Below are 26,855 nucleotides of genomic sequence, written 5' to 3'. Positions count from 1 at the left end.
ATTTGCCTTCCCAAAATGCAAAGCTTCACTTTTCTCTAAATAAAACTTCATCTGTTACTACTTGCATCTTTGTCCCATCTAATTGCGGTCTTGTTGTACTCTGAGATAATCTACTACATCACCATTCTGATGTCATCTGTATACTTACTAACTATTGTCCCTATATTCACATCTAAATCCTTTACATAAATGATAAAATACAGTGAACTCAGTCCTGATTCTTACAGCACACTGCTGGTCACAAGCCGCCAGTCTGAAAAATTTCCCTCTTCCTTCAAGCCATTTGTGACTAGATCCTTCTGTATCTTATGTCACTGAAATTTACTAATCTGTCTACCAATCAGAATGAAATACTAGCTATGAAGACAGGCTGAGTAGGTTAGGTTTATTTTCAATAGATAAAAGGAGATTGAAGGGGGACCTGATTAAGATTTGCAAAATCATGAAGGGTATAGCCAGGGTGAATAGAGACAGCCTTTTTCCCAGGTTGAAGGATTCAATAACGAGAGGTCGTGCTTTCAAAGTGAGAAGAGGAAAGTTTAAGGGGGATACACGCGGTAAGTACTTCACACAGAGGGTGGTGGGCATTTGGAACACATTGCGAGCAGAGGTGGTAGAGGCAGGCACGGTCGATTCATTTAAGATGCGTCTGGACAGATGCATGAGTAGGTGGGGAGCAGAGGGAGACAGATGGTTAGGAATGGAACGACTGATTTAGACAGTACATTTGGATCGGCTCAGGCTTGGAGGGTGAAGGGCCTGTTCCTGGGCTGTAAATTTTCTTTGGTCTTTGTTCTTTAAAAGAACACCTTGCTGAAGTCCATTTAGACAATGTCTACCAAATTGCCTTCATCAATCTTCTTTGTCATCTCTTCAAAAAACTCAACCAAATTAATGAGACATGATTTCCCATGCAGAAAACTACGTTGTCTACCCCGATCAGCCCTTGGCTTCCCAAATGTATGTAAATGGTATTCCTCAGAATCCCTCCAACAACTTACCCACCACTGACATCAGGCTCACTGGTCTATCGATCCCCGGCTTTTTGGGGTCACTGTTTCCTTTTCTAGTCCCACTCCTCCACTGCTCACAACAAATGTTAAATGTGACCAGGTTGGTGATATGGCCGATGATATCGGTCTCAGACTGAGTCAGGGTTAGTTTTAGGAACAAGTTAGGCTAGTTTCTTTAATCTGCTAAAACAACACGTTTATGATCCAGAGCAATGTTACTCAAACTATGATGGAAAGATGAATGGCAAACTGTTTGGGTATTGAAATAATATAATCAATATTTCCCTTTCTAAAAACACACACACACACACACACACAGACACACACACAGACACACACACACACTGACACACTGACACACACACACTGACACACACACACACTGACACACACACACATATACACACACACAGACACACACACACAGACACACACACACACTGACACACACACGCACCGACACACACACACACATATACACACACAGACACACACACACACACACACACACACACACACAATCTCTGCAATTTTAACTTGAAAGAACTTTGTCCAAATATTATTGGAACTCATGACAAAGGAAAAATTGTGAGATTGTCCAAAACATTATTCTGCTTCTGAAGATATTGTACTCACACAAGCTGCTAGCAATGGGATTTCATCCTGGGAGAGTTTGGATTTGACTGAATTCCCTTTGCTTTATGCAGTGAGTAGATTCCAGTGAATTCTGGTTCGGGATCATCCAAAGGGTAGCACGGTGGTTAGCACTGCTGCCTTACAACACCAGGGACTTGGGGTCGATTCCAGCCTTGGGTGACTGTCTGTGTGGAGTTTGCACATTCTCCCCTTATCGATGTGAGCTTCTAATGGGTGATCCAGTTTCCTACAACAAACTGTGTAGGTTCGGTGGATTGGTCATGCTAAATTGTCCGTAGTGTTCAGGGATTTCTAGGTTATGTGCAATAGTCAGGGGTAAATATATGGAAATGGGTTGGGAAGGTTGGTATGGACTTGTTGGGTCGAAGGGCCTGTTTCAACACTGTAGGGATTCCATAAAAATAAGAACGGCAACGATGACTGTAGAGTTTTTTTTTAGCTCGAACACATTGCTGTGATGAGGAACAATGAAGGAGAGAGAGTGCAATAAGCCACTCCTTCTTAGGCAGGTTACATTTTCTCCCTGTCTGAGTTGAATCACACAGTAATGTCATCCTCTCCCAAACTGGATCATGTGAGGTCTCCTTGTACATTGTCCAAACTATGTCTCCATCACATTCCCTGTTCCATGTAGGTGCATCTTTGCTGCTGTCATACACAGAGCCATACCCTGAGCAGAAAATGGTCTCGGTCAATTTGATATATGTTTACATGTCCCTACATCATTAAAAAATAAAAAGTTAAATTTATTCAGTATACCTGCGTTAAACTGAATGCAATTTTAAAAGAAATACAGAAATTGCTGGAAAAGCTCGCCAGGTCTCTCAGTACCCAGATGCTGTAGTTGTACCAGCCACCACCACTTCCTCTGGCAGCTCATTCCATCCGCAAACCACCAATATTTGTGAAATGGTGCCCTTTAGGCCTCCTCAAAACCTTTCCCCTCTCACTTTCCACCAAAGCCCTCTAGTTTTGGATGTCCCTAACCTGCTGGAAAACCCCTAACGACTCACCCTATCCATGGCCATTTTGATTTTATAAACCTTTGCTGCAAAATGTGACTCCAATCAACACGAATGGCTGTACTTTCAGTCATCCTGGGCCTAAATTCTGAAATGCAATACTGACACCTCTTCCTTCTCCATCAAGTCACAATTCTAAATCCATTTTAATCAGTTTGTTCAGATGTATCATGAGTAACTTCTGTGGGATTTACACCGAGACCTTTGTGCCCGGAGGCAGGGACACGAGCATCACTCAACAATACCCATAAAGCTGTAACAGTATTCTCCTGTGTGTTTGTTCATCAGACTGTCCTGACATGCTGGGACATACCTCTGCAACAGGCAGGACTTGAGTCCAGGCCTTCTAGCCCAGAGCTAGGAACACTACCACACAAGTTCAGGAATTGGAATCAAATCCAGAGCTCTGGCTCAGAGACAGGGACACTACTCACCACACTACCATACCCAGATTTTGGGTCATATTTTAGTGCCCACTTTTAGCTCAGTGTGGATTTATTATAATCAGGTTGCCATTACTGAACTACACAAAACACTTTGTATTGTTAAACAAATGCAAGATATTTGTCTCAACTGTAGGATATTGAGTGTACGTGCTGCGCTATCGAAATTAACTATGAGCATCTTTAATTGCTATTATCTGTAGTCTGCAATATTAAGGAAAGAAATCCTGCAGACACACTCTGCCCAATGAAGGGTCTCAAATAGATATTTATTACTGATCACCAGAGACGAAGGGAGAGCTTAATTTCTGGCCCCAAAACACCGATCACTCTTCCCAACTCTCACATGTGACTCCCCTTTTCCTAAAACCATGAAATGACACCAGGCCGCTGATTACTGTCCAGCCTCTCCTCCCCACTGACTGTGTCTGCAATCTGTCCCACCTCCCCCTAACCACACAAGGCAAACCAAGCTCAGGGTCTTTGTGAAAATCAAGGCCGGAGTGTGTCAGCCTCCTGGAGATGGATGGGCATTTTAAAATTGAAGGGGGAGGGTGAGGTGACAGTAATATCACACACTGGGCTGGGGGGTGGCGGATGGAGTTTAGTTTGGATTAATGTGCGGTATTGGGTTTGGTCAATCAAACAACAGCAGGACCTATACAATTAAAAGCAGGGCCTTTGGCAATGTTGTGGAACAGAAACCTAGGCTGTCAGGTTTAATTCTTTAAAATGTGCATCTCATATAGATAGTGTGGTTAAGAAGGTGTTTAACACACTTGTCTTCATAGGACAGACCTTTGAGTATCGGAATTGGGATATCATGTTGTGATTGTACAGGACATTGGTGAGACCTCTTCTGGAATACTGTGTCCAGTCTGGTCACCCTGCCCAGTCATTCCATAGGCACACCACCCTCTGGGTGAAACAGCTGCCCCTTATGTCACTAATAAATGTTTCCCGTCTCACCTTTAGCCTATGTCCTCTAGTTTTGGACTCCCCGTACCCTTAGAAAATACCTTGACTATTCACTTTGATATTACTGACATTGATATTATTAAGCTGGAGAGGATTGAGAAGAGATTAACCTGGATGTTGCTGGGAAAGGAGGGTGTGAGCTATAAGGAGAGGCTGGATCGGCTGGGACTTTTTTCACTGAAGAATATGAGATTAAGCAGTAACTTTACAAGAGGTTTATAAAATAATGAGGGTTACAGAGAAGCTGAAGGACTGATGTCTTTTCCCTAGAGTTGGGGATTCAAAACTGAGGGATTTTTAAGGTGTGAGGAAAAAAGATTTACGAAAGTCATGAGAGGTAATTATGTTAGACAGACTCTGGCTTGTGTGTGGAATGAACTTCCAGAGGAAGTGGTGAAAGTAGGGACAGTTACAACGTTTAAAGGACATTTAGATCAGTCCATGGATAAGACATCAGTTTGGATGGTGCTGTGAGCAGCTGCCGTCTCCCCGCCCCCCCCCCCGAGTGAATCCCTGTTGGTTTTCACCCTCTGCCAATGCCTGTGCAGTGGCGTGTGGAGGCCAGCAGAGGGTGGCATTGCATCACTTTAAGCACCACAGAGACTGCCAGACCTGCCCCACACAGATACACACAGATACACACACGGGGATGGTTAGGGCACGGCGTGAAGCTCATCTGGTAACTTAAATGAAACATAAAGAAATGCTCAATTCGCCTCGTAAACTGTTAAAATATGAGTGACAGAGAACTCCCAAATTCCACTGTTTAAATAAAATCATCAATTTATTTTTTCACTCTGAAAGTGAACATTTTACATCAACTATTCACAATTCTGGGACTCTCTTTCTCTTAACTGCTTATTACCCGACTCCAGCTCTACAGCAATATACTGTTTCTGGGTCTGCCATCCTCTCATATCACAGGAGCTTGTAAGCTCTCAGTTCAGAACAGCATTCCCTCTCTCTTACAGTTATAGTACACCCTTTCAACTTCACCACATTATACCCTGATGAATATCGATAAGTGGGACCTATCCGGATTTCTCTTGCTCTGTGGTTTGTCAATATTTCATTCGCTCCGTCTGGCGTGTGTCAGGACTGTTGTTGTTCCATTGACAGTATGTCATTATTAGACACTGTCCGTGGGAGTATATCAGTATTTCACTTGCTCACACTCGTGTATGTGGGGCAGGATTTCAGTTGTTTCATGGGGACTGTGACACTATAACAATCTCAATGTTTGTAGGTGGCACCGAACTTGGAAGAACTCTGAAGTCTATGGAGGTCATTGTGGAACTCTAACACGACAGTGACACGTTGGAGTAGTGTTCAAGTGTAAGGCAGGTGGGGATCAATGCAGAGCAGTTTGAGGTGATTCACTTTGGTAGGAATGACAATGAAAGACAGTTTAAAACAGGCCGTACACTTATAAAGGGGGTGCAGGAGCAGAGGGCGCTGGGTGTATATGAGCACAGATTGTTGAAGATATCAGGACAAGTGGGGAGAGCAGTAACGATCACAGATTAGTTTCAGTATCTGAGCTGTTTCCAGGGGGAGGTGTAGGAGGTAGTCTCCGTGCTCCCTTCCTGGGAGGTGGTGACGATGTGTTGTGAGCCCACCCTCCTGCCCACCGAGACCAAGGGGATTCCATTTGTACCAGCTCGAGACAAAAGGGAGATGGCATCAGGGCCACGGCTTCTAAGTTGTGCCGAGGGGAATCGGAGCTGCCAGTGGGTTTAAAGTGAGAATTGCCCTTCACTGAACATTGCTCCTTACTCGGTCGGTGGGACGTGGATGTTTCAGAATCTCTGCACGAGGCGTCCCCATCCTCTCCGGCTCCTACCAGGGTCCTCCCCATGTGGCAGGGTGAGGAGGGGGGGAGGGAACGGATATCGGACACTCCACCACCCGGCTTGGCCCTTTCTGTCCTATTCCAGGCTGTTTCTCCTGCAATGGGAGAAAGGGAGGGAGGGTGGGAGTATGTGACCCTGCTGTTAGTGCTGGTATAGGTGGGGGGACATGGGGAGGGGTATGATAGAATCAGACCACAGTGTTGTTCCCATGCAGTGTTATTAACGTGAGGGGTAAAGTGGAGGGAGGAAGTGAGAGAGACGAAGAGGGAGAAGGAGAGGGAGAGAGAGAGAGAGAGCAGGAGAGAGGGAGAGAGAGAGAGAGAGAGACAGACAGACAGACAGACAGCAGGAGAGAGGGAGAGAGAGAAAGCGTGCGGCAGTGGGGAAGGTGCTATAACAGATATACAGTGAGTGTGAGGGAGCAGAGAGAATACAGTGACCCTTATCCTGACAGAGTGGGGAAGGTTATTGATGCTTGTCTTGTATTGCTGGACATTTCTTCAGACCCCAGATACTGCACTGAGCTGGGTGGGGAGCTCAGACCATGCTCGGTGGGTCTGGTGGTGTGTCCCCCTCTGGGAAGAAAATGATTCCCGTCTGTACTAGCCCATCCACCAGGCCCTCCGTGCCCCTGTCAACAAACCCTAGTGTAAATCACTTATCTGCCATACTCGGGGTAAACTGTATAGGGCAGCTCCAAACTGAGAAAGCTCAACCGTGTGCCCATTTGGGCTTTTAAACATGGCACTAGTGCCAGAGATCATGGAATATCCAGGGGTATCCGGACGATGGTGTGCACCTCCAGTCATGATGGGTGAGATCATCTGGCTGGTATTGAATGAGAGGGACACTATGGGGTGCTGTGGGTAGTTAATGAGGTGAGTATGATAAGATAGCATAAGAAAACTAGCTCGGTCTGTTGCGGTTGATCCCTCTGTCCCAGTCAATTAAAATGGCACTGAGAGAAATTATTGTCAGAATCTGTCCAATGAATATTGGACTCTGTTGAAACCAGTCCCATTTACAAAGCTGGAGAACAAATGCTCATCCAAAACTCTCCATCATTTCACCTCACACCAATATCCCTTTTTCCCATCTTTCCTGGGAAGACAGGCTCATGTTACAGGATGTTATCGAAGTGTCCAGCTTTCAGTATTCTGCAACCTGGGAACACATCCTTCCATGACACTGTCTCTCAGTCTCCCCCTCTCTGTCTACTTCCCAACCCACCCCCATGTGATGATATTTAAACTGATTCCCCCGCCTGGTCTCTCTGGCAGTGAGGTTCACACACACAGCACCCCCTTATCACGGCACAAAGGAGATTATGGAGCTGTAAATGGGTGGGAGCTGCACATCCTGTCACTTCCATCCCGGGCTGCAAGTTTCCCCACACTGGGCAGGGATCTAACACAGTGTTACTGAGCAACGCACAGGGGTGGGGTACACAGTCCTACATGCTGGGAGGGTAACTGCTCCTGGGTTACAGATCAATGCACTGGGGTGGTGTACACAGTCCGACATGCTGGGTGGGTAACTGCTCCTGAATTACAGATCAATGCACTGGGGTGGGCTACACAGCCCTCCATGCTGGGAGGGTAACTGCTCCTGGGTTACAGATCAATGCACTGGGGTGGGCTACACAGCCCTCCATGCTGGGAGGGTAACTGCTCCTGGGTGACAGATTAATTCCCGGGTGATCACTGCACAGATCGCTATCTAGTTGAGGTTTATAGATAATGCAATTATATGGATTCGGTAGCTCCTTCTGCTGGATGGATATTTGTTTCAGGTTCACACATTAGTGCCCTGCTGTGGTCTGCACAGCTCCCTGTGCTGCACAGATATCTAGTCCGGGTTTATAGATCAATGCACTGCTGTGGTCTGCACAGCTCCCTGTGCTGCACAGATATCTAGTCCGGGGTTATAGATCAATGCATTGCTGTGGTCTGCACAGCTCCCAGTGCGGAACAGATATATGGTCTGGGTTTATAGATCAATGCACTACTGTGGTCTGTGCAGTGTCCCACACTGGACAGATTGCTGGATTGTATTGTCCCAGTGTAATGGCTGAATCTGCACATTGCTTCACCCTGGCCAGATTGCTGGATTGTATTGAGCAGTGCAATGGATGAATCTGGACAGATTGCTGTGTTGTACTGAGCAGGACACTGGCCTGGTCTGTACAGTGTTCCCCGGTGAACAGATATCTCCCCGGGGTTGATGGTGTCCGGGCTGGTTCTGGGAGGTGGATTGAGAATGTGGTATATCGAAATATCTCAGCTGATCTGGCGATGCCTTTAGTTCCCATTCCTGTGATTGGACCCTCCGTCTCTCACCCCATTAATGTTACAGTGTGTCCAGGCACAGTACATCATGTTGGTGGAGTGGGTAGGGGGGAAAGGTCATGGACAGGTCATGGGGTTCCCCGGAATGGTCTGTCCCCAACATTCTATAACTGACATTCCCAGAATTTTCTCTCCCTGACATTCTATAACTGACATTCCCTGGAACGTTCTGTCCCTGACATTCTATAACTGTCATTCCCCGGAACGTTCTGTCCCCAACATTCTATAACTGTCATTCCCCGGAACGTTCTGTCCCTGACATTCTATAACTGACATTACCCGGAACGTTCTATCCCTGACATTGTTTGTGAACGGCTGGACGTCAGTGAATTGAACAAACGATAAGATCCCGAGGGAAGAGATCCCGTTCCAGGGAGAAGGAGACTCTGTTCCGAAGGACCCTCAGGCAGTTAAAGGGGTGAATACGTTTTCCCTGAGTTTACATTTCTCCACGACACAGGATCGACCACAATTTAGACCAAAATACAGGAATTCCCAAACTCCGTTTGTCTTCAGGAAACTGGGAGAGAATCCTTCAGGACAGCAATGTTTCCACCCTCCGTATTAGGAACTGGGAAGGAGTGACCTGTGTCTGCTCTCGAGCGATCGAGTGTGTGGGAATGTTCTAGAAATCATCTGTCCTTATGGATGTGTCTCTGTGTGTTTGGGGAGGGAGGGTTTCTTGTGTTTTTTGTCATATTTTTGTCAGTAATTCCGACCTTCCCATTTATTATTCCAGCTCCAATTATTTTAATAAATTCCTGAATACAGGGACACATTTGAAAATCTCACTGAGTCCCTGATCAAACGGGTCCCTTTGCCTCCAGGCTGATGGATAATGGGTTTGTTTTCCTTCCTCACAGTTAACGTAGTGACCATCTACGTCCTGCTTTATAAAGATTGTGGATTGTCTCCATGTGTCAGACGTTACCTGGGGGCCATGGCAGCGGCGGATCTCCTGGTCATTATCCTCGACCTGATCCTGAGACACATTCCCATTGTTTATCGGGAACAGTTTTATTTCCTGATGTACTCCGTCCCCGTGTGTAATATCCACGCCGTCCTGCTTTATGCAGCCACTGACTGCTCTGTCTGGTTCACCGTCACTTTCACCTTTGATCGGTTTGTGGCCATTTGTTGCCGGAAGCTGAAAAGTAAATATTGCAGTGAGAAAACGGCGGCTGTGGTTCTGGGAGCAGTGACTGTGCTGAGCTGTTTAAAGAACATTTCCTGGTATTTTATGCTCAAGGCTCGGTATTTGCTGGTGAACTTCCCCTGGTTTTGTGAGGTAACATTCGCTGTTCAATCCTCCATTGTCTGGGTCACAATCGAGTTCCTCCACCACATTCTAACCCCGTGTGTCCCATTTCTCCTGATTCTGCTGCTCAATGTTCTCACCGTCAGACACATTTTAGTGACCAGCAGAGCCCGCAGGAGACTCCGCGCTCACACCAATGGGGACGCTCAGTCTGACACTGAAATGAGAAACCGAAAAAAATCCATCATTTTACTGTTTGTGATCTCGGCCAATTTCATCCTGTTATGGTCAACGTTAATGCTGTATTCTATATGGAACCGGATGTTGTCGATTGGGTATCAGTCTGTGTATCTCCATCCCTTTGTGCGGGAATTGGGCTTCATGCTGCAGCTCCTCAGTTGCTGCACAAACACCGCGATTTATGCCGTGACCCAGACTAAGTTCAGGCAGCAGCTGAAGAATGTGCTGAAATATCCCTTCACCCAAATCCATCCATCCATCAAATTCCCTCATTAATCAATCCATCCGGGATTTTCTCATTTCAGTTCAGTGTTTCAGTGATGGAGCAGCCTGTCGCTATGGTAACAGACTGAGGGTAGCGCTGGTTTGTCCATCCTTATCCCCCAGGGGGGTTACAGGGAAACATTTCAATGTTTCTCACAACTCAGGGGCCAGTGAGAAAAGGCACCGTCCCACTGACTGTATCCATCACTTCCATTTGTAACCAATAAAAATGTTGATTAAAGCGTGCCGAGCAGCAGAGTGACCGATGTTGTTGTGTGTCTTTGTGTTGGAGAAGCTCAGCTGGAGAGAGACAGACTCAGCCCCAAGTCCTGGGCCTCAGGGAAGGGGAGGGCACCGCGCCCTGAGCTCAGGCGCTGGGTTTAACTCCCTCTGTACCCCCCCTCCAACCTGGACTCCCCATTTCCTCTCCCCTACCCTTTCTCCTCATTGCTCTCCCTCTCTATCTCTGCATACTCTTTCCTTCTCATCACCTCTCCTTTTCACTCTCACTCATTCCCCCGTCTCTATCACACCACACCCCCAACCCCGGTTTCTCCACCTGCCTCCCCTCTTCCCTCTCTCCCTCCCTGAGAGAGAGAGAGAGAGAGAGAGGAGATAGGGATGGAGTTAAGAGAGGGAACGAGAGAGGGGCAAACAGAGGGGGCAAGACAGGGAGGGAGATGGCAGCAAGAGAAAGAGAGAGAGACAGAGGCGAGAATGAGAGAGAGAGGGAGGAGAGAAAGGGAGATGAGGCGACAGTGATTCGAGAGAATGTGAAAGAGCAGGGAGACACAGGGTGGGGGGGACGAGAGACAGGGGGGTGAGAGAGAGGGGCAAGAGAGAGAGAGGAGGTGGGCGAGAGAGAGAGGGGGACGGACTAAAGGGGTGGGAGAAACGGGGGGTGCGAGAGAGAGGAGAGCCGATAGAGGGGAGGCCGAGAGAGGGGGGGGTGAGAGAGAGGAGGCAAGAGAGACAGGGGTTCGAGGAGGGGGGGCGAGAGAGAGGGGGGCGAGAGAGACAGAGGGGTGAGAGAGAGAGGGGGGCGATGAGAGACTGGAGGTGATGAAAGAGACTGGGGACAAGAGAGAGACCGGGGCGACAAGAGAAACCAGGGCCGTGAGAGACCGGGGGTGGGGGTGGGGGCGAGAGAGACCGAGGGTGAGAGAGAGGGGGTGACGAGAGAGAGAGGCAGTGAGAGAGAGAGAGGCGGTGAGAGAGAGAGGGGTGCAAGGGGGGGTGCGAAAGAAAAGGGGCCGCGAGAGGGGGGGCAAGAGAGGGAGGGGGTGCGAGAGAGAGAGGGGGCCGACTGAGTGAGGGGGGGCGAGACAGAGGGGGACGAGAGAGAGATTGGGGGCGACGAGAGAAACCGGGGACATGTGAGACCGGGGGCGAGACAGACCGGGGGTGACGAGAGAAACCAGGAACATGAGAGACTAGGGGGGTGAGAGCAACCAGGGGTGAGACGGAGGGGGTGATGAGAGACTGGAGGTGACGAGAGAGACCAGGGGTGATGAGAGAGAGAAGGGGGTGAGAGAGACCGGGGCTGGCGAGAGACGCAGTGGGGGGGGGGGGGGCGAGAGCGCGAGGGGGGTGGGGTGAGACAGACGCGGGGGGGGGGAGGTGAGAGAGACGGGGGCGAGAGAGAGACCGGGGGCGAGAGAGAGACAGGGTGTGATAGAGACCGGGGGCAAGTGAGACAGGAGCCGACGAGACAGACCAGGGGCAAGACAGACCGGGGTGAGAGAGATCGGGGACGAGAGAAACCTGGGGCAACGAGAAACTGGGCGCGACGAGAGAGAACGGGGCAGAGAGAGAGAGACCGGGGGAAACAAGAGAGACCAGGGGGCAAGAGAGACCAGGGGGCAAGAGAGACCAGGGGGCAAGAGAGACCAGGGGCGAGAGAGAGACCGGGGGCGAGAGAGAGACCGGGGGCGAGAGAGAGACCGGGGGTGAGAGAGAGACCGGGGGAGGGCGAGAGAGAGGGGTTGACGTGAGAGACCGGGGGCAAGAGAGACTGGAGGCAAGTGAGACTGGGCGTGAATGAGACCAGGAATGACGAGAGACTGGTGGAGAGAGAGACCGGGGGTGATGAGGGATACCGGGGTTGACGAGAGAGATCGGGGGGTGAGAGAGACTGAGGGGGGCGAGAGAGACCGGGGGGTGAGAGAGACCGGGGCGATAGACCGAGGAGAGAGAGAGACGAGGGGGGATGAGTGACCGAGGGCGAGAGAGACCGGGCGTCGAGAGAGACCGGGGGGAGGCGAGCGAGAACAGAGGCAAGAGAGAGATGGGGGGGGGGTGCAACGAGAGGCCAGGGAGGGTGAGAGAGATCGGGGTGAGTGACGCAGGGGGGCGAGAGAGACCACGGGGCAATGAGAGAGACTGGGGCGAGAGGAACCGAAGGGTGAGAGAGAGACCGGGTGCAAGAGAGAACAGAGGCAAGAGAGACTGGGGGTGGGGGGGGGGGTGCGGTGAGAGAGATGGTGGTGGGGGGAGGGTGAGAGAGTCCGGGGGCGAGAGAGAACAGGGGCGAGAGAGACCGGGGTGGAGGGGGGTGATAGAGACGGTAGGGGGGAGGGTGAGAGAGTCCGGGGTCAAGAGAGACCAGGGTCGAGAGAGAACAGGGACAAGAGAGACCCAGGGGGTGAGAGAGATCGAGGGGAGAGAGAGATCCGGAGAGATGAGAAACCAGATGTGAGAGAGACCGGGGCGATGAGAGATCGGGGAGAGTTAGAGACCAGGGGGTGAGAGAGACTGGGGAGAGTTAGAGACCAGGGGGTGAGAGAGAGACTGGGGAGAGTTAGAGACGAGGGGCGAGAGAGACCGGGGAGAGTTAGAGACCGGGGGGTGAGAGAGACCGGGGAGAGTTAGAGACCGAGGGGTGAGAGAGACTGGGGAGAGTTAGAGACGAGGGGCGAGAGAGACTGGGGAGAGTTAGAGACCGGGGGCGAGAGAGAGACTGGGGAGAGTTAGAGACCGGGGGGGTGAGAGAGACTGGGGAGAGTTAGAGACGAGGGGCGAGAGAGACTGGGGAGAGTTAGAGACCGGGGGGTGAGAGAGACCGGGGAGAGTTAGAGACCGGGGGCGACAGAGACCGGGGAAAGTTAGAGACCAGGGGGCGAGAGAGATTGGGGAGAGTTAGAGACCAGGGGGTGAGAGAGACCGGGGAGAGTTAGAGACGAGGGGGTGAGAGAGATTGGGGAGAGTTAGAGACCGGGGGGTGAGAGAGACTGGGGAGAGTTAGAGACCGGGGGGTGAGAGAGACCGGGGAGAGTTAGAGACCAGGGGGTGAGAGAGATTGGGGAGAGTTAGAGACCGGGGGGTGAGAGAGACTGGGGAGAGTTAGAGACCGGGGGGTGAGAGAGACTGGGGAGAGTTAGAGACCAGGGGGTGAGAGAGATTGGGGAGAGTTAGAGACCGGGGGCGACAGAGACCGGGGAGAGTTAGAGACCAGTGGGTGAGAGAGATTGGGGAGAGTTAGTGACCAGGGGGTGAGAGAGACCGGGGAGAGTTAGAGACCGGGGAGTGAGAAAGACCGGGGAGAGTTAGAGACAGGGGGTGTGAGAGACCGGGGAGAGTTAGAGACCGGGGGTGAGAGAGATTGGGGAGAGTTAGAGACCGGGGGCAAGAGAGACCGGGGAGAGTTAGAGACAGGGGGAGAGAGAGACTGGGGAGAGTTAGAGACAGGGGGCGAGAGAGACTGGGGAGAGTTAGAGACCGGGGGGTGAGAGAGACCGGGGAGAGTTAGAGACAGGGGGGTGAGAGAGACTGGGGAGAGTTAGAGACTGGGGGTGAGAGAGACCGGGGAGAGTTAGAGACCGGGGGGTGAGAGAGACCGGGGGCGTGAGAGACCGGGGAGAGTTAGAGACAGGGGGTGAGAGAGACTGGGGAGAGGTAGAGACCGAGGGGTGAGAGAGATTGGGGAGAGTTAGAGACCGGGGGGTGAGAGAGATTGGGGAGAGTTAGAGACCGGGGGGTGAGAGAGATTGGGGAGAGTTAGAGACCGGGGGCGAGAGAGACTGGGGAGAGTTAGAGACCGGGGGGTGAGAGAGATTGGGGAGAGTTAGAGACCGGGGGCGAGAGAGACCGGGGAGAGTTAGAGACTGAGGGCGAGAGAGACCGGGGAGAATTAGAGACAGGGGGCGAGAGAGACTGGGGAGAGTTAGAGACAGGGGGCGAGAGAGACCGGGGAGAGTTAGAGACCGGGGGAGAGAGAGACTGGGGAGAGTTAGAGACAGGGGGCGAGAGAGACTGGGGAGAGTTAGAGACCGGGGGGTGAGAGAGACCGGGGAGAGTTAGAGACAGGGGGGTGAGAGAGACCAGGGAGAGTTAGAGACCGGGGGGCGAGAGAGACCGGGGAGAGTTAGAGACCAGGGGAGAGAGAGACCGGGGAGAGTTAGAGACCGGGGGGTGAGAGAGACCGGGGAGAGTTAGAGACTGAGGGCGAGAGAGACCGGGGAGAGTTAGAGACCGGAGGGTGAGAGAGAGACCGGGGAGAGTTAGAGACCAGGGGGTGAGAGAGACCGGGGAGAGTTAGAGACCGGAGGGTGAGAGAGAGACCGGGGAGAGTTAGAGACCAGGGGGTGAGAGAGACCGGGGAGAGTTAGAGACCAGGGGGTGAGAGAGACTGCGGAGAGTTAGAGACCGAGGGGTGAGAGAGATTGGGGAGAGTTAGAGACCGGGGGGTGAGAGAGACTGCGGAGAGTTAGAGACGGGGTGGTGTGAGAGACTGGGGAGAGTAAGAGACCGGAGGGGAGAGAGAGACCGGGGAGAGTTAGAGACTGAGGGCGAGAGAGACTGCGGAGAGTTAGAGACCAGGGGGTGAGAGAGACTGGGGAGAGTCAGAGACTGAGGGCGAGAGAGACTGCGGAGAGTTAGAGACCAAGGGGTGAGAGAGACTGGGGAGAGTCAGAGACTGAGGGCGAGAGAGACCGGGGAGAGTTAGAGACCAGGGGGTGAGAGAGACTGCGGAGAGTTAGAGACCAGGGGGTGAGAGAGACTGGGGAGAGTTAGAGACCGGGGGGTGAGAGAGACCGGGGAGAGTTAGAGACCGGGGGGTGAGAGAGACTGGGGAGAGTTAGAGACCGGGGGGTGAGAGAGACCGGGGAGAGTCAGAGACCGGGGGTGAGAGAGACTGGGGAGAGTCAGAGACCAGGGGGTGAGAGAGACTGCGGAGAGTTAGAGACTGGGGGCGAGAGAGACCGGGGAGAGTTAGAGACGGGGTGGTGAGAGAGACTGGGGAGAGTCAGAGACCGGGGGTGAGAGAGACCGGGGAGAGTCAGAGACCGGGGGTGAGAGAGACCGGGGAGAGTTAGAGACCAGGGGGTGAGAGAGACCGGGGAGAGTCAGAGACCGGGGGGTGAGAGAGACCGGGGAGAGTTAGAGACAGGGGGTGTGAGAGACCGGGGGCGTGAGAGACCGGGGGTGTGAGAGACAGGGGGTGTGAGAGACCGGGGGGTGTGAGAGACCGGGAGTGAGAGAGAGACCGGGGGTGTGAGAGACCTAGGGTGTGAGAGACCGGGGGTGTGAGAGACAGGGGGTGTGAGAGACCTAGGGTGTGAGAGACCGGGGGTGTGAGAGACAGGGGGCGTGAGAGACCGGGGGCGTGAGAGACCGGGGGTGTGAGAGACCGGGGGTGTGAGAGAGACCGGGGGCGTGAGAGACCGGTGGTGTGAGAGACCGGGGGTGTGAGAGACCGGGGGTGTGAGAGAGACCGGGGGCGTGAGAGACCGTTGGTGTGAGAGACCGGGGGCGAGAGAGAGACCGGGGGTGTGAGAGACCGGGGGTGTGAGAGAGAGTGGGGGTGGGAGAGACCGGGGGTGTGAGAGACCGGGGGTGTGAGAGACCGGGTGTGTGAGAGACCGGGGGCGAGAGAGAGACCGGGGGTGTGAGAGACCGTTGGTGTGAGACACCGGGGGTGTGAGAGACTGGGGGCGAGAGAGAGACCGGGGGTGTGAGAGACCGGGGGTGTGAGAGACCGGGTGTGTGAGAGACCGGGGGTGTGAGAGACCGGGGGTGTGAGAGACCGGGTGTGTGAGAGACCGGTGGTGTGAGAGACCGGGGGTGTGAGAGACCGGGGGTGTGAGAGAGGGGGGGTGAGAGAGACCGGGGGTGTGAGAGACCGGGGGCGAGAGAGAGACCGGTGGTGTGAGAGACCGGGGGTGTGAGAGACCGGGGGCGTGAGAGACCGGGGGCGTGAGAGACCGGGGACGTGAGAGACCGGGGGCGAGAGAGACCGGGGGTGAGAGAGACCGGGGGCGAGAGCGACCGGGGGCGTGAGAGACCGGGGGCGTGAGAGACCGGGGGTGTGAGAGACCGGGGGTGAGAGAGACCGGGGGGTGTGAGAGACCGGGAGTGAGAGAGAGACCGGGGGTGTGAGAGACCGGGGGTGTGAGAGACCGGGGGCGAGAGCGACCGGGGGCGTGAGAGACCGGGGGCGTGAGAGACCGGGGGTGTGAGAGACCGGGGGTGTGAGAGAGACCGGGGGTGTGAGAGATCGGGGGTGAGAGAGACCGGGGGCGAGAGAGACCAAGGGCGTGAGAGACAGGGGGCGAGAGAGACCGGGGGTGTGAGAGACCGGGGGTGTGAGAGACCGGGGGTGTGAGAGACCGGGTGTGTGAGAGACCGGTGGTGTGAGAGACCGGGGGTGTGAGAGACCGGGGGTGTGAGAGAGGGGGGGTGAGAGAGACCGGGGGTGTGAGAGACCGGGGGCGAGAGAGAGACCGGTGGTGTGAGAGACCGGGGGTGTGAGAGACCGGGGGCGTGAGAGACCGGGGGCGTGAGAGACCGGGGACGTGAGAGACCGGGGGCGAGAGAGACCGGGGGTGAGAGAGACCGGGGGCGAGAGCGACCGGGGGCGTGAGAGACCGGGGGCGTGAGAGACCGGGGGTGTGAGAGACCGGGGGTGAGAGAGACCGGGGGGTGTGAGAGACCGGGAGTGAGAGAGAGACCGGGGGTGTGAGAGACCGGGGGTGTGAGAGACCGGGGGCGAGAGCGACCGGGGGCGTGAGAGACCGGGGGCGTGAGAGACCGGGGGTGTGAGAGACCGGGGGTGTGAGAGAGACCGGGGGTGTGAGAGATCGGGGGTGAGAGAGACCGGGGGCGAGAGAGACCAAGGGCGTGAGAGACAGGGGGCGAGAGAGACCGGTGGTGTGAGAGACCGGGGGTGTGAGAGACCGGGGGCGTGAAAGACCGGGGGCGTGAGAGACCGGGGGCGAGAGAGACCGGGGGTGTGAGAGACCGGGGGTGTGAGAGACCGGGGGTGTGAGAGACCGGGGGTGTGAGAGACTGGGGGTGTGAGAGACAGGGGGTGAGAGATACCGGGGGTGAGAGAGACAGGGGGTGTGAGAGACCGGGGGCGTGAGAGACTGGGGGTGTGAGAGACAGGGGGTGAGAGAGACCGGGGGTGAGAGAGACAGGGGGTGTGAGAGACCGGGTGTGTGAGAGACAGGGGGTGTGAGAGACCGGGGGCGTGAGAGACCGGGGGTGTGAGAGACCGGGGGTGAGAGAGACCGGGGGCGAGAGAGACCAAGGGCGTGAGAGACAGGGGGCGAGAGAGACCGGTGGTGTGAGAGACCGGGGGTGTGAGAGACCGGGGGCGTGAGAGACCGGGGGCGTGAGAGACCGGGGGCGAGAGAGACCGGGGGTGTGAGAGACCGGGGGTGTGAGAGACAGGGGGTGAGAGATACCGGGGGTGAGAGAGACCGGGGGTGAGAGAGACAGGGGGTGTGAGAGACCGGGTGTGTGAGAGACAGGGGGTGTGAGAGACCGGGGGCGTGAGAGACCGGGGGTGTGAGAGACCGGGGGTGTGAGAGACCGGGGGTGTGAGAGACTGGGGGTGTGAGAGACAGGGGGTGAGAGAGACCGGGGGTGAGAGAGACAGGGGGTGTGAGAGACCGGGGGCGAGAGAGACCGGGGGTGTGAGAGACAGGGGGTGTGAGAGACCGGGGGTGTGAGAGACAGGGGGTGTGAGAGACAGAGGGTGTGAGAGACCGGGGGTGAGAGAGACCGGGGGTGAGAGAGACCGGGGGTGTGAGAGACCGGGGGCGAGAGAGACCGGGGGTGTGAGAGACCGGGGGTGAGAGAGACCGGGGGTGAGAGAGACCGGGGTGTGAGAGACCGGGGGTGTGAGAGACCGGGGGTGTGAGAGACCGGGGGCGAGAGAGACCGGGGGCAAGAGAGACCGGGGGTGTGAGAGACCGGGGGTGTGAGAGACCGGGGTGGTGGGGATGAGAGAGAGTGGGGGTGGGAGAGACTGGGGGTGACAAGACAGACTGGGGGTGATGAGAGAGGCTGGGGGTGGAGAGAAAGACCGGGTCGAGAGATACCGGGGGAGAGAGACCGGGGTTGACGAGATCTGGGTGCCTGAGAGACCGGGGACAAGAGAGAGACCAGGGGTGATGAGAGAAGGGTTGACAAGAGAGACTGTTGGTGACAAGATAGACCGGGAGCGAGAGTGAGAGTGAGACCGTGGTGAGAAGGAGACTGGGGGCGAGAGAGATTGGGGAGAGTTAGTGACCAGGGGGTGAGAGAGACCGGGGAGAGTTAGAGACCGGGGAGTGAGAAAGACCGGGGAGAGTTAGAGACAGGGGGTGTGAGAGACCGGGGAGAGTTAGAGACCAGGGGGTGAGAGAGATTGGGGAGAGTTAGAGACCGGGGGCAAGAGAGACCGGGGAGAGTTAGAGACCAGGGGGTGAGAGAGACTGGGGAGAGTTAGAGACCGGGGGGTGAGAGAGATTGGGGAGAGTTAGAGACCGGGGGCGAGAGAGACCGGGGAGAGTTAGAGACTGAGGGCGAGAGAGACCGGGGAGAGTTAGAGACTGAGGGCGAGAGAGACCGGGGAGAGTTAGAGACGGGGGGCGAGAGAGACCGGGGAGAGTTAGAGACCGGGGGGTGAGAGAGACCGGGAAGAGTTAGAGACCAGGGGGTGAGAGAGACTGGGGAGAGTTAGAGACCGGGGGGTGAGAGAGACCAGGGAGAGTTAGAGACCGGGGGGCGAGAGAGACCGGGGAGAGTTAGAGACCAGGGGAGAGAGAGACCGGGGAGAGTTAGAGACCGGGGAGTGAGAGAGACCGGGGAGAGTTAGAGACTGAGGGCGAGAGAGACCGGGGAGAGTTAGAGACCGGAGGGTGAGAGAGAGACCGGGGAGAGTTAGAGACCAGGGGGTGAGAGAGACCGGGGAGAGTCAGAGACCGGGGGGTGAGAGAGACCGGGGAGAGTTAGAGACCGGGGGGTGAGAGAGACCGGGAAGAGTTAGAGACCGGGGGGTGAGAGAGACTGGGGAGAGTTCGAGACCAGGGGGTGAGAGAGACTGGGGAGAGTTAGAGACCGGGGGGTGAGAGAGACCGGGGAGAGTTAGAGACCGGGGGGTGAGAGAGACCGGGAAGAGTTAGAGACCGGGGGGTGAGAGAGACTGGGGAGAGTTAGAGACCGGGGGGTGAGAGAGACCAGGGAGAGTTAGAGACCGGGGGGTGAGAGAGACCGGGGAGAGTTAGAGACCGGGGGGTGAGAGAGACTGGGGAGAGTTAGAGACCGGGGGGTGAGAGAGACTGGGGAGAGTTAGAGACCGGGGGGTGAGAGAGACTGGGGAGAGTTAGAGACCGGGGGGTGAGAGAGACTGGGGAGAGTTAGAGACCGGGGGGTGAGAGAGACCAGGGAGAGTTAGAGACCGGGGGGTGAGAGAGACCGGGGAGAGTTAGAGACCAGGGGAGAGAGAGACCGGGGAGAGTTAGAGACCGGGGGGTGAGAGAGACCGGGGAGAGTTAGAGACTGAGGGCGAGAGAGACCGGGGAGAGTTAGAGACCGGAGGGTGAGAGAGAGACCGGGGAGAGTTAGAGACCAGGGGGTGAGAGAGACCGGGGAGAGTTAGAGACCGGAGGGTGAGAGAGAGACCGGGGAGAGTTAGAGACCAGGGGGTGAGAGAGACTGGGGAGAGTTAGAGACCAGGGGGTGAGAGAGACTGCGGAGAGTTAGAGACGGGGTGGTGTGAGAGACTGGGGAGAGTAAGAGACCGGAGGGGAGAGAGAGACCGGGGAGAGTTAGAGACTGAGGGCGAGAGAGACTGCGGAGAGTTAGAGACCAAGGGGTGAGAGAGACTGGGGAGAGTCAGAGACTGAGGGCGAGAGAGACCGGGGAGAGTTAGAGACCAGGGGGTGAGAGAGACTGCGGAGAGTTAGAGACCAGGGGGTGAGAGAGACTGGGGAGAGTCAGAGACCAGGGGGTGAGAGAGACTGCGGAGAGTTAGAGACTGGGGGCGAGAGAGACCGGGGAGAGTTAGAGACGGGGTGGTGAGAGAGACTGGGGAGAGTCAGAGACCGGGGGTGAGAGAGACCGGGGAGAGTCAGAGACCGGGGGTGAGAGAGACCGGGGAGAGTTAGAGACCAGGGGGTGAGAGAGACCGGGGAGAGTCAGAGACCGGGGGGTGAGAGAGACCGGGGAGAGTTAGAGACAGGGGGTGTGAGAGACCGGGGGCGTGAGAGACCGGGGGTGTGAGAGACAGGGGGTGTGAGAGACCGGGGGGTGTGAGAGACCGGGGGGTGTGAGAGACCGGGAGTGAGAGAGAGACCGGGGGTGTGAGAGACCGGGGGTGTGAGAGACCGGGGGTGTGAGAGACAGGGGGTGTGAGAGACCGGGGGTGTGAGAGACCGGGGGGTGTGAGAGACCGGGGGTGTGAGAGACAGGGGGCGTGAGAGACCGGGGGCGTGAGAGACCGGGGGGTGTGAGAGACCGGGGGTGTGAGAGACAGGGGGTGTGAGAGACCGGGGGTGTGAGAGACCGGGGGTGTGAGAGACCGGGGGCGAGAGAGACCGGGGGGTGTGAGAGACCGGGGGTGTGAGAGACAGGGGGTGTGAGAGACCGGGGGTGTGAGAGACCGGGGGTGTGAGAGACCGGGGGTGTGAGAGAGACCGGGGGTGTGAGAGACCGGGGGTGTGAGAGACAGGGGGTGTGAGAGACCTAGGGTGTGAGAGACCGGGGGTGTGAGAGACAGGGGGTGTGAGAGACCGGGGGCGAGAGAGACCGGGGGTGTGAGAGACAGGGGGTGTGAGAGACCGGGGGTGTGAGAGACCTAGGGTGTGAGAGACCGGGGGTGTGAGAGACAGGGGGCGTGAGAGACCGGGGGCGTGAGAGACCGGGGGTGTGAGAGACCGGGGGTGTGAGAGAGACCGGGGGCGTGAGAGACCGGGGGTGTGAGAGACCGGGGGCGAGAGAGACCGGGGGTGAGAGAGACAGGGGGTGTGAGAGACTGGGTGTGTGAGAGACAGGGGGTGTGAGAGACCGGGGGCGTGAGAGAGACCGGGGGTGTGAGAGACTGGGGGCGAGAGAGACCGGGGGTGTGAGAGAGACCGGGGGCGTGAGAGACCGTTGGTGTGAGAGACCGGGGGCGAGAGAGAGACCGGGGGTGTGAGAGACCGGGGGTGTGAGAGACCGGGTGTGTGAGAGACCGGGGGCGAGAGAGAGACCGGGGGTGTGAGAGACCGTTGGTGTGAGAGACCGGGGGTGTGAGAGACTGGGGGCGAGAGAGAGACCGGGGGTGTGAGAGACCGGGGGTGTGAGAGACCGGGTGTGTGAGAGACCGGTGGTGTGAGAGACCGGGGGTGTGAGAGACCGGGGGTGTGAGAGACCGGGGGCGAGAGAGAGACCGGTGGTGTGAGAGACCGGGGGTGTGAGAGACCGGGGGCGAGAGAGAGACCGGTGGTGTGAGAGACCGGGGGTGTGAGAGACCGGGGGTGTGAGAGACCGGGGGTGTGAGAGAGGGGGGGTGAGAGAGACCGGGGGTGTGAGAGACCGGGGGTGTGAGAGAGGGGGGGTGAGAGAGACCGGGGGTGTGAGAGACCGGGGGCGAGAGAGAGACCGGTGGTGTGAGAGACCGGGGGTGTGAGAGACCGGGGGCGAGAGAGAGACCGGGGGCGTGAGAGACCGGGGGTGAGAGAGACCGGGGGTGTGAGAGACCGGGGCGAGAGAGAGACCGGTGGTGTGAGAGACCGGGGGTGTGAGAGACCGGGGGCGTGAGAGACCGGGGGCGTGAGAGACCGGGGACGTGAGAGACCAAGGGCGTGAGAGACCGGGGGTGTGAGAGACCGGGGGTGTGAGAGACCGGGGGCGAGAGAGACCGGGGGCGAGAGAGACCGGGGGCGAGAGAGACCGGGGGTGTGAGAGACCGGGGGTGTGAGAGACAGGGGGTGAGAGATACCGGGGGTGTGAGAGACCGGGGGTGAGAGAGACCGGGGGCGAGAGCGACCGGGGGCGTGAGAGACCGGGGGCGTGAGAGACCGGGGGTGTGAGAGACCGGGGGTGTGAGAGAGACCGGGGGTGTGAGAGATCGGGGGTGAGAGAGACCGGGGGCGAGAGAGACCAAGAGCGTGAGAGACAGGGGGCGAGAGAGACCGGTGGTGTGAGAGACCGGGGGCGTGAGAGACCGGGGGCGAGAGAGACCGGGGGTGTGAGAGACCGGGGGTGTGAGAGACAGGGGGTGAGAGATACCGGGGGTGAGAGAGACCGGGGGTGAGAGAGACAGGGGGTGTGAGAGACCGGGTGTGTGAGAGACAGGGGGTGTGAGAGACCGGGGGCGTGAGAGACCGGGGGTGTGAGAGACCGGGGGTGTGAGAGACCGGGGGTGTGAGAGACTGGGGGTGTGAGAGACAGGGGGTGAGAGAGACCGGGGGTGAGAGAGACAGGGGGTGTGAGAGACCGGGGGCGAGAGAGACCGGGGGTGTGAGAGACAGGGGGTGTGAGAGACCGGGGGTGTGAGAGACAGGGGGTGTGAGAGACAGGGGGTGTGAGAGACCGGGGGTGAGAGAGACCGTGGGTGAGAGAGACCGGGGGTGTGAGAGACCGGGGGCGAGAGAGACCGGGGGTGTGAGAGACCGGGGGTGAGAGAGACCGGGGGTGAGAGAGACCGGGGTGTGAGAGACCGGGGGTGTGAGAGACCGGGGGTGTGAGAGACCGGGGGCGAGAGAGACCGGGGGCAAGAGAGACCGGGGGTGTGAGAGACCGGGGGTGTGAGAGACCGGGGGCGAGAGAGACCGGGGGTGTGAGAGACCGGGGGTGTGAGAGACCGGGGGTGTGAGAGACCGGTGTGGTGGGGATGAGAGAGAGTGGGGGTGGGAGAGACTGGGGGTGACAAGACAGACTGGGGGTGATGAGAGAGGCTGGGGGTGGAGAGAAAGACCGGGTCGAGAGATACCGGGGGAGAGAGACCGGGGTTGACGAGATCTGGGTGCCTGAGAGACCGGGGACAAGAGAGAGACCAGGGGTGATGAGAGAAGGGTTGACAAGAGAGACTGTTGGTGACAAGATAGACCGGGAGCGAGAGTGAGAGTGAGACCGTGGTGAGAAGGAGACTGGGGGCGAGAGAGATTGGGGAGAGTTAGTGACCAGGGGGTGAGAGAGACCGGGGAGAGTTAGAGACCGGGGAGTGAGAAAGACCGGGGAGAGTTAGAGACAGGGGGTGTGAGAGACCGGGGAGAGTTAGAGACCAGGGGGTGAGAGAGATTGGGGAGAGTTAGAGACCGGGGGCAAGAGAGACCGGGGAGAGTTAGAGACCAGGGGGTGAGAGAGACTGGGGAGAGTTAGAGACCGGGGGGTGAGAGAGACCGGGGAGAGTTAGAGACCGGGGGGTGAGAGAGACCGGGGAGAGTTAGAGACCAGGGGGTGAGAGAGACTGGGGAGAGGTAGAGACCGGGGGGTGAGAGAGATTGGGGAGAGTTAGAGACTGGGGGCGAGAGAGACTGGGGAGAGTTAGAGACCGGGGGTGAGAGAGACTGGGGAGAGTTAGAGACAGGGGGGTGAGAGAGACCGGGAAGAGTTAGAGACCAGGGGGTGAGAGAGACCGGGGAGAGTTAGAGACAGGGGGTGAGAGAGACCGGGGAGAGTTAGAGACCGGGGGGTGAGAGAGACCGGGAAGAGTTAGAGACCAGGGGGTGAGAGAGACTGGGGAGAGTTAGAGACCGGGGGGTGAGAGAGACCAGGGAGAGTTAGAGACCGGGGGGTGAGAGAGACCGGGGAGAGTTAGAGACCAGGGGGTGAGAGAGACTGGGGAGAGTTAGAGACCGAGGGGTGAGAGAGACTGGGGAGAGTTAGAGACCGGGGGGTGAGAGAGACCGGGGAGAGTTAGAGACTGAGGGCGAGAGAGACCGGGGAGAGTTAGAGACTGAGGGTGAGAGAGACCGGGGAGAGTTAGAGACCGGGGGGTGAGAGAGACCGGGAAGAGGTAGAGACCGAGGGGTGAGAGAGATTGGGGAGAGTTAGAGACCAAGGGGTGAGAGAGACTGGGGAGAGTCAGAGACTGAGGGCGAGAGAGACCGGGGAGAGTTAGAGACCAGGGGGTGAGAGAGACTGCGGAGAGTTAGAGACCGAGGGTTGAGAGAGACTGCGGAGAGTTAGAGACTGGGGGCGAGAGAGACCGGGGAGAGTTAGAGACGGGGGGCGAGAGAGACCGGGGAGAGTCAGAGACCGGGGGGTGAGAGAGACTGGGGAGAGTCAGAGACCGGGGGTGAGAGAGACCGGGGAGAGTCAGAGACCGGGGGGTGAGAGAGACCGGGGAGAGTTAGAGACAGGGGGTGTGAGAGACCGGGGGCGTGAGAGACCGGGGGTGTGAGAGACAGGGGGTGTGAGAGACCGGGGGGTGTGAGAGACCGGGAGTGAGAGAGAGACCGGGGGTGTGAGAGACCGGGGGGTGTGAGAGACCGGGGGTGTGAGAGACAGGGGGTGTGAAAGACCTAGGGTGTGAGAGACCGGGGGTGTGAGAGACAGGGGGCGTGAGAGACCGGGGGCGTGAGAGACCGGGGGTGTGAGAGACCGGGGGTGTGAGAGACCGGGGGTGTGAGAGAGACCGGGGGTGTGAGAGACCGGGGGTGTGAGAGACCGGGGGCGAGTGAGACCGGGGGCAAGAGAGACCGGGGGTGTGAGAGACCGGGGGTGTGAGAGACCGGGGGCGAGAGAGACCGGGGGTGTGAGAGACCGGGGGTGTGAGAGACCGGGGGTGTGAGAGACCGGGGTGGTGGGGATGAGAGAGAGTGGGGGTGGGAGAGACTGGGGGTGACAAAACAGACTGGGGGTGATGAGAGAGGCTGGGGGTGGAGAGAAAGACCGGGTCGAGAGATACCGGGTGAGAGAGACCGGGGTTGACTAGATCTGGGTGCCTGAGAGACCGGGGACAAGAGAGAGACCAGGGGTGATGAGAGAAGGGTTGACAAGAGAGACTGTTGGTGACAAGATAGACCGGGAGCGAGAGTGAGAGTGAGACCGTGGTGAGAAGGAGACTGGGGGCGAGAGAGATTGGGGAGAGTTAGTGACCAGGGGGTGAGAGAGACCGGGGAGAGTTAGAGACCGGGGAGTGAGAAAGACCGGGGAGAGTAAGAGACCAGGGGGTGAGAGAGATTGGGGAGAGTTAGAGACCGGGGGCAAGAGAGACCGGGGAGAGTTAGAGACCAGGGGGTGAGAGAGACTGGGGAGCTTTAGAGACCGGGGGGTGAGAGAGACCGGGGAGAGTTAGAGACCGGGGGGTGAGAGAGACCGGGGAGAGTTAGAGACCAGGGGGTGAGAGAGACTGGGGAGAGGTAGAGACCGAGGGGTGAGAGAGATTGGGGAGAGTTAGAGACCGGGGGGTGAGAGAGATTGGGGAGAGTTAGAGACCGGGGGTGAGAGAGACTGGGGAGAGTTAGAGACAGGGGGGTGAGAGAGATTGGGGAGAGTTAGAGACCGGGGGCGAGAGAGACCGGGGAGAGTTAGAGACTGAGGGCGAGAGAGACCGGGGAGAGTTAGAGACCGGGGGGTGAGAGAGACCGGGAAGAGTTAGAGACCAGGGGGTGAGAGAGACCGGGGAGAGTTAGAGACCGGGGGGTGAGAGAGATTGGGGAGAGTTAGAGACCGGGGAGTGAGAGAGATTGGGGAGAGTTAGAGACCGGGGGGTGAGAGAGATTGGGGAGAGTTAGAGACCAGGGGGTGAGAGAGACCGGGAAGAGGTAGAGACCGAGGGGTGAGAGAGATTGGGGAGAGTTAGAGACCAAGGGGTGAGAGAGACCGGGGAGAGTTAGAGACCAGGGGGTGAGAGAGACCGGGGAGAGTTAGAGACTGAGGGCGAGAGAGACCGGGGAGAGTTAGAGACGGGGGGCGAGAGAGACCGGGAGAGTTAGAGACGGGGGGCGAGAGAGACCGGGGAGAGTTAGAGACCGGGGGGTGAGAGAGACCAGGGAGAGTTAGAGACCAGGGGGTGAGAGAGACCGGGGAGAGTCAGAGACCGGGGGGTGAGAGAGACCGGGGAGAGTTAGAGACCAGGGGGTGAGAGAGACCGGGGAGAGTCAGAGACCGGGGGGTGAGAGAGACCGGGGAGAGTTAGAGACCAGGGGGTGAGAGAGACCGGGAAGAGGTAGAGACCGAGGGGTGAGAGAGATTGGGGAGAGTTAGAGACCAAGGGGTGAGAGAGACCGGGGAGAGTTAGAGACCAGGGGGTGAGAGAGACCGGGGAGAGTTAGAGACTGAGGGCGAGAGAGACCGGGGAGAGTTAGAGACGGGGGGCGAGAGAGACCGGGAGAGTTAGAGACGGGGGGCGAGAGAGACCAGGGAGAGTTAGAGACCAGGGGGTGAGAGAGACCGGGAAGAGGTAGAGACCGAGGGGTGAGAGAGATTGGGGAGAGTTAGAGACCAAGGGGTGAGAGAGACTGGGGAGAGTCAGAGACTGAGGGCGAGAGAGACTGGGGAGAGTTAGAGACCAGGGGGTGAGAGAGACTGCGGAGAGTTAGAGACCAGGGGGTGAGAGAGACTGGGGAGAGTCAGAGACTG

The 26,855-nt window shown here is 57.1% G+C and overlaps 1 long non-coding RNA gene across 1 annotated transcript in view; it reads right to left on the bottom strand.

Annotated features, from left to right (window-relative positions):
- The window catches only part of LOC140470543 (uncharacterized), a 113,780-nt gene that overhangs the window by 11,512 nt on the left and 75,413 nt on the right, over positions 1-26,855 (bottom strand). Inside the window, exon 2 of the long non-coding RNA XR_011956507.1 lies at positions 9,246-9,461. This is a non-coding gene — a long non-coding RNA (uncharacterized lncRNA). The remainder of the gene's footprint in view (positions 1-9,245; positions 9,462-26,855) is intronic.

Source organism: Chiloscyllium punctatum, chromosome 52 (assembly GCF_047496795.1).
Source record: "Chiloscyllium punctatum isolate Juve2018m chromosome 52, sChiPun1.3, whole genome shotgun sequence".
In the NCBI taxonomy this organism is placed as follows: Eukaryota; Metazoa; Chordata; class Chondrichthyes; order Orectolobiformes; family Hemiscylliidae; genus Chiloscyllium; species Chiloscyllium punctatum.
Note: the sequence above shows the minus strand (reverse complement) of the source record. Positions and strands in the feature narration are given on the sequence as shown.